The sequence below is a fragment of the Mus caroli genome, chromosome 2, assembly GCF_900094665.2.
Source record: "Mus caroli chromosome 2, CAROLI_EIJ_v1.1, whole genome shotgun sequence".
Classification (NCBI taxonomy): domain Eukaryota; kingdom Metazoa; phylum Chordata; class Mammalia; order Rodentia; family Muridae; genus Mus; species Mus caroli.
This window is the reverse complement of record NC_034571.1, coordinates 158,905,061-158,913,160: the sequence shown is the minus strand read 5'-3', so window position 1 is coordinate 158,913,160 and position 8,100 is coordinate 158,905,061. Positions and strand designations below refer to the sequence as shown.

Sequence of the window (8,100 nt, the reverse complement as noted above, 5' to 3'; positions counted from 1 at the left end):
TGAGCCACCATGTGGTTGCTGGGATTTGAACTCTGGACCTTCGGAAGAGCAGTCGGGTGCTCTTACCCACTGAGCCATCTCACCAGCCCCGCACAAGAACTTTTGTATCTTGCTCTGTTTTTTGTTTTTTTCTAGACAGGGTTTCTTTCTTTTTTTTTTTTTTTTAAAGATGTATTTATTTATTATATGTAAGTACACTGTAGCTGTCTTCAGACACTCCAGAAGAGGGATTCAGATCTCCTTATGGATGGTTGTGAGTCACCATGTGGTTGCTGGGATTTGAACTCAGGACCTTTAGAAGAGCAGTTGGGTTCTCTTACCCGCTGAGCCATCTCACCAGCCCCTAGACAGGGTTTCATTGTGTAGCCTTGGCTGTGCTGGAATTCATTCTGTAGACCAGGCTGGCTTCAAACTCAGAGATCCACCTGCCTCTGCTACTACATCTGGCTTTTTCTTTTTAAGTTACAAAAAGTTTATGTGTGTGGGTGTTTGTCTGCATCATGTGCATGCTGTACCTGGTGAGGACAGAGGAGGGCGTCAGATCCCCTGGAACTGTAATTATGGCCAGTTGTGAGCTGCCTTGTGGTAGATGGGAGTGGAACCTGGGTCCTCTGCAAAACAGCCACTGCTCTGAGTCATCTCTCCACCCCCGTGTTTGCTGTTTGATTTTTTTTTTTTTTTTTAGATTGCCTTTGTTAACCTTCTGCCAGACTTGGCTCATTTTACATTGTCTCCTGTGCTAGGGCGAGTAGAGCTGGAGTTGAAGCCCAGGCCCCACAGCTTGTGATCAGACAACTCCTGCAGTGTTTAGGATTTCAGGCTGGGCTGCAAAGTCCAGGGCACTCTGAGGTATGCTTGCTAGGAGTTTGCCTGGAGGAGCTAAAAAAGCACTGCTGGCCAGAGCTCTGAGGGAAGGGGTTTGTTTGTTTGTTTGTTTGTTTGTTTGTTTAATCATCCATTCCAGGGGATCCAACATCCACCTTCTGGTGTATATAAAGGAATATAAATTATAATAAAGATGTAGTTTTTCATTTAACTTAGTGCTTTTATGTTGTGTGTATAAGTATATATGTTGTAGTGTGTATGTGGAGGTCAGAGGACAACTTGTGGGAACCGGTTCTTCTGCCTTATGGAACCTCAGTATTGGACTCAGGTCATTGGCTCTGAGTGCCCTGCCTCCTTTGAGAGAGAGCAATGATTTGACAGCAGACTATGTAGCGGGGAGGGGTATGTTGTGAGGAAACTAAAGCATAAAGAAATCACAAGATTTATACAAAACTCAGTGGATACATTTTAAAACTGAGTCTGAAATATAATATATTTCTTTCTGAAATATTATGCTACCAGGCCTCAGGATTCCCTTAGTATGATTTTGTTTACTGCTGAAATTGAGGCTTTGTTAAGTTTCCTGTAATGTGCTTTGGGGAATCTGAGGCAGAGACATTAATTCTAAGTATCGGACACTTGCTTGAGCTTGGAGTTGAGTTGAAAACCTCACTTAGAAGCTTGTCATGGCTGGACGTTGCTGGGGGCTGCTGAATGGCAAGGCTGGCTTCTGGTAGCTGAGCTGGAAAGCTGCTGTATGTGAGGGCCGTGGTCAGTGTGTTTCTAGTTAGATGGTGCCTGCTCACACATTCATTTTCTGAATTAAAAGCAGGTGAACTTTGATGTGGAACTCCATTCCTTGGTAGTATATTATGGAGTGCAATTTTCAGAAATTGCTAACAGATTACAAATAGCTGCATGTTCTGGTGGGTTAGAAAATTCCTGTGGTTTTAAAAGTTTGATGTAATAATACATTTGCTGTCTGTCAAGAAGGCTTATTTGATAGGGAACCCTGGAGGGAGAGAACTTACTCCTGCAAGTTGCCCTCTGACCTCCATACTTACGCCATGCATGTGTTCTTGCTCTCTCTGTCTCTGTCCATGTCCCTTCCCCTCCTCCCTCCCTCTCCCCTGCCTCTCTCTCCTTCTCTCCATGTGTGTTCTCTCACATACACACAAACACATGCACATATATGTTCTCGCTCTCACACACAATAAAAATGCATTTTATTTAAAAATAGCAAGGCTGTGGTGATAGCTCGGTTGAGTAGAGGGCTTGGCATGCAGCGTGAGGGTTTGGGTTTTACCCTCACTGAGCTGGGCTTGCTGCTTGGAGGGAGACAGCTGCTTGGGGTTTCCTGGCTGAGGAGCCTTGCCCTTTTGGTGAGTGAGAGACCTGTCATTTCATATCAGGTAGATGAAACATCTGAGGTTGTCCTCCTCCCTATTTATGCTTAAATACACACAAACATATATACATGCATGTGCCTCTATACCTGCACAAATGAAAATATTTGAATTTATTTTTTTAAATATTTATTTATTTATTATATACACTGTAGCTGTCTCCAGACACTCCAGAAGAGGACATCAGATTTCGTTATGGATGGTTGTGAGCCACCATGTGGTTGCTTGGATTTGAACTCAGGACCTTTGGAAGAGCAGTCAGCGCTCTTAACCGCTGAGCCATCTCACCAGCCCCCTGAACTTATTTTTATAAAATATAATTATGTCATTTCCCCACTTGTTCATTTCCCTTTTCTTCCTCCAGTCCCTTCCATGTCTACCCACCACTCACTCAAATTCATGGCCTCTTTTTCTTTGATATTGATACATGAGACACACACACACACACACACACACACACACACACACACAGAGATACACTCCCCACACCCTGCTGACACACCTGTCCAGGGCTGACCTCTTAGTGTTTGATAGCCAATGAGAGGGGCTCATCCCTGGGAAAGACTGCTTCTGCTCTCAGCATTGTTCCTTGCGGTCCTTTGTTTATGGGTGCTGTATGACAGTCTTTCTTCCATGTTACCTTGTCTATTGGGCGGTCTTCCTTAGGTATCCACGTAGTTGAGGCATTGTGAGTGTGGCTTCCCTGTCATTTCTAGGAGACGCTTTCACAGCAGACTTCCTGATTCTGTGGCTCTTAAATCTTTATACCCTCTTTTCTACTGTGGTGTTCCCTGAGCCATAGATCCAGGGCTGAAGTTGTGTTGAGATGCATCAACTGTTGGATACCTACCCCTGACAGTGCTTCTATGCATTTCACCAATTACAGTTTCTGTTATGGGCTCTGTTGCAAGAAGCTTCTCTGGTGAGGACTGGGGTCTACACTTGGTTTTGGGTGTTTGGAGTGCAGTCAGGGATTACGCTGGTCTAGTAAAGTGGCAGTTGTAAGTTCTCATCCAAGATCCAAGGACTCAGTAGCCTCGGGTAGTTTGCTAAAAAGTTTCCAGTATGAGGCATGATCTCACTCCTGTTGTTTTTTGTTTGTTTGTTTGTTTGTTTCAAGACAGGGTTTCTCTGTGTGGCCCTGGCTGTCCTGGAACTCACTTTGTAGACCAGGCTGGCCTCAAACTCAGAAAGCCGCCTGCCTCTGCCTCCCGAGTGCTGGGATTAAAAGCATGTGCCATCACTCCCGGCTTCTATTGTTTTTAAGTCTCATAAGAGAGCTATTGGTTACCTTTAAGGTGTGAGTGCCACCATTACACTTTGAGGGATAGCTTGCCATGTTGGTCATTACTGTCGTTCTTAGACTTTACGGCTGGGTGGGGCTGTTGGTTGCCTCCTTCCCTTGACAGCTGCACAGCCCCTTTTAGGACTGTTGAATTCATTTTTTAAAAAAGATTTATTATTATTCATTAGTATACTATAGCTGTCTTCAGATGCACCAGAAGACACCTTTGCATACACTAGCAAGATTTTGCTGAAAGGACCCTGATATAGCTGTCTCTTGTGAGACTATGCCGGGGCCTAGCAAACACAGAAGTGGATGCTCACAGTCAGCTATTGGATGGATCACAGGACCCCCAATGGAGGAGGTAAAGAAAGTACCCAAGGAGCTAAAGGGATCTGCAACCCTATAGGTGGAACAACATTATGAACTAACCAATACCCCGGAGCTCTTGACTCTAGCTGCATATGTATCAAAAGATGGCCTAGTCGGCCATCACTGGAAAGAGAGGCCCATTGGACTTGCAAACTTTATATGCCCCAGTACAGGGGAACTCCAGGGCCAAAAAGTGGGAGTGGGGGGGGTAGGGCAGTGGGGGGGAGGGTATGGGGGACTTTTGGGATAGCATTGGAAATATAAATGAGGAAAATACCTAATTAAAAACAAAACAAAAAACCCAGATGCACCAGAAGAGGGTGTCAGATCTCATTATGGGTGGTTGTGAGCCACCATGTGGTTGCTGGGATTTGAACTCAGGACCTCCGGAAGATTTTAACCACTGAGCCATCTTGCCAGCCGGAATTTATTTTTAAAACTTGTAGGGGAGGGGAAATAAGAGCATGGTAAGGTTTTAGGGATAGAAAAGAAAATGAGACTTATGGGTAGGTAGGCTATTGGTATTAAACATTTTTTTTTTTTTTTTTAAAAAGACAAGAGTCTCTCTGTGTAGTCTTGGTAGGCCTAGAATTCACGGAGATTCTCCTGCCTCTGCCTCCTGAGTGCTGGGATTAAGGGTGTGTACTACCATGCCTGGTCTTGGAATTCAATTTTTTTTTTTTTTTAAACTTTTGTTTGGTGTGATGATTTTTCTGAGGGGGAACAATTACTGATGAAGTTCTTGTTTAGGAAGTGTATTTTTATTTAGATGCATTTATTTTATACGTATGAGTGTTTTGCCTTTGTGTATGTGTGTGTACCACATCTTACCTGATCCCCATGGAGGCCAGAGGAGCGTATTAGATCTCCTGAAACCAGAGTTATGGATGGTTGTAAGATACCATGTGGGTGCTAAAAATCTAACCTGGGTCCTCTGTAAGAGCTCCAAACTACTGAGTCATTTCTAGACATCGGATTTTCAGCCTGTGGGTTTTGACCACTTTGGGGGTCAAATGACCCTTTCACAGAGTCACCTAACGGAGAACACAGATCTTTATTTACACTATAATTCATAACAGCAGTAAAATCAGTTATAAAGTAGCAATGAAATAATTTTGTGGTTGGGAGTCACCACAATATGAGGAACTATAGTAAAGGGAAGGGTGTTGAGAGCTACTGCTCCTGCCCCAAGGAAGGTTTTTTGTTTGGTTTGGTTTTGTTTTATAGCAGGCCACTCAGCAGTTATACATATTTGTGTGCCGAAGAATCCTTTATGTCTACTTGATTCTGGGCAAATGTGATAGGGGACCATATTCAGGTACAGAGTGGAATGTTTTACAGTTGTTTGGTTACATTTCTTTCTCGTACAGTTATGTATATATTCAGAACTGCTCTGGAGCACTGGCTTGACATTGATCTTAAAGGCGTCATTTTGGAAATTATTGTATAAGGTGCATTGACACACATGTGTGCTCATGGCTTTCCTTACTACAGGTGTGTGAATTATGTTGAAGTCCAAGGATTGTTTCCTGGGAGGGGAGGGGAAAGCAACAGTGAGAGGTGAGTTTTACTCTCAGAAAACTGAATTGCAACTAAAAAAAAATGTCTCAGAAAATGGTCTTGGGTTAGAAATATGGCATAGTGGTTAAGAGCTTTTCCTGTGCTTCCAGAGGACCTAAATTTAGTTCTCAGCAAGGCTGGTAGCTCACCATCACCCACAGTTCTAGCTCTAACGGATCTGATGCTCTTTTGGCTTTTGTGATCACCTGCACTCAGGTGCACATATTCACATGTAGACATATACACACATATAATTAAAAATAAAATAAAACATTTCTGTAGAATTGAGATCACTTCTACAAAGGGCAGTGATATGTTGATTATACAGAAACAGATACTATATTATCTTACATTAATTAGTGAAAAATTAATTAGAAGTCTTCTCATGGGTAAGTAAGATGGCTCAGTGGTTAAGAGCACCAACTGCTCTTCTGAAGGTCCTGAGTTCAAATCCCAGCAACCACATGGTGGCTCACAACCATCCATAATGAGACCTGGCGCCCTCTTCCCATGCATCTGAAGACAGCTACAGTGTACTTAGATATAATAATAAATAAATCTTTAAAAAAAAAAGTGCTTACTGGGTAAGCCTGGTGACCTGATTTCAGTTCCTGAATCCCATGATAGAAAGAGAGAATCCATTTTTGCAAGTTAACCCCCTGACCCCAACATACGTGCCATTGTATATGTATTCCTGGAGCCCATGTGCACACATGCACGAGTACACACACACACACACACACACTCTGCTAATTATTTATAAGTGCTTATCTGATCCTGAAGGCAGGATCATTACAAGACAAGCCTTGACTATATAGTGAGTCTTTGTTTCAACAAACAAAACAAGAGCCTGGTGTGGTAATGAAGACCTTTATCCCAACACTCAGGAAGCAGAGGCAGGCTGACCTCTGTGAATTGGAGGCCAGCCTGGTCTACAGAACAAGCTCCAGGACAGCCAGAGATACACAGAGAAGACCTGTCTCAAACAACAAAAAACAAAAAAATAAAAGCAAACAAACAACCTGCCAAACCAAGACAAAAGTCCTTAAGTTGTATACTGGTAAGACTTTGAAATTGTATTTGTCAGTAAGAAAGCCAGATAATTCTGGCTGCCTGAGGACCCTGTCTCCTTGTGTATTGAATTGTTCAAGAGTCCTCAGTGTCACCAGGATTTTCTGGATTTACCGCTGAGTGAGGAACACATTTACACTTAGCCCAGTCAAGGTGGGTCTCTGCTTTTGTTTTTATTGTGTGTGTATGTGTACAATTTATTTATTTATTTATTTATTTATTTATTTATTTATTTATTTAAAATTTCAAGACAGGGTTTCTCTGTGTGGCCCTGGCTGTCCTGGAACTCACTCTGTAGACCAGGCTGGGCTCGAACTCAGAAATCCGCCTGCCTCTGCCTCCCGAGTGCTGGGATTAAAGGTGTGCACCACCACACCCTGAAAGTATGGGCATGTGTCAGTTTTTTTGCTCAGTAAGGCTGCTTGAGACTTTATTATTTTTGTTTTTTTGAGACAGAGTCTCTATGTAGCCCTGGCTGACCCAGAAGCCCATCATGACCAGAATGGCCTTGAAGAGAGATCCTCCTGCCTCTGCCAGCCCAGTGCTCAGGGTAAAGGTGTGTCCACTACACCTGGCAGTTTTTATAGACTCTTGTGTCAGCAAGCTATGCCTAGGTGCTTTTAGTCGTCCTCCTGCCCCCCCCCCCCCATCTCAATCCTCTCTGTTGTGCTTCTGTGTCAGTAAATGGCAGCCTGAGAGGAAGGCCAGTATATTCCCTTGAACTGGACTCTAAAGTAGCGTGTGCTAGAGGACAGAGGAGATGTCGACCCTAACATGCAGAGGGGTCCAGTGCGGCCTGAGGATTCCTGTGTTCATGCTTTCAGCCGTCGCACTCTATTTTTGAGTGACACACAGTTTGATTTCTCATGAGGCCCTCACATCCATGGTAAGAAGCAATCCTGAAAGGAGGCGTCTTGTCTGGAAGATTTTTAGCTGTACTCGTACTCAGAAGTAGCAGTTGGAATTTCATGGTCCCTAGGGCTGCTTTGAACGTGACATGCCAATTAGTGGAGAGCTTTGCTCTCTGAGCGACTGAGTACATGGTGCATTTCCACATTTACAACTGTGATGTTTGTTCTGGTGGCCCTGGTTCCTCTGTTTTCTAGATATATAAGGCCCCTCTGCATTGTCCACATGTGGCAACTGGAAAAAACTCCACATTGGCAGATGGTCCTGGAGGAAGGAAGCTGTTCTCTTGAGAACCACTGCCTCCCATTCTCTCCTAACATGACATCTAGGGTTATGTTAGCAAGTGATAAAGAAAAACTGGCAAATCAGTACTGCTTGGTGTCTTTGATTATTTAAAATTTTATCTTATTTTTGGCTGGGCCTAGGACTACATCTAGAGTGCTCTGTTAAGCTCAGCAGGTGCATCTTTATTAGACTTTCATCCCTAGCCTCTTGCCTGGTGAATTTTAGTGTTGCTCATATGAGAATTTAAAGCTTCTCAAATAGTCTTGTTATTCCCCCCCCCCCCAATCTTGTGTCACTGAGGGACAGTGGTGGACAGGCAGAGTTTGATAATTGGTGTCTTCCTCTTACAGTGTACCTTATTTTTTTTTTTTTAAAGATTTATTTATT

At 43.4% G+C, this 8,100-nt stretch overlaps 1 protein-coding gene across 3 annotated transcripts in view; it reads left to right on the top strand.

Annotated features, from left to right (window-relative positions):
- Stau1 (staufen double-stranded RNA binding protein 1) overlaps positions 1–8,100 on the top strand; it is a 47,038-nt gene that overhangs the window by 11,355 nt on the left and 27,583 nt on the right. The gene's annotated exons all lie outside the window — the stretch shown is intronic.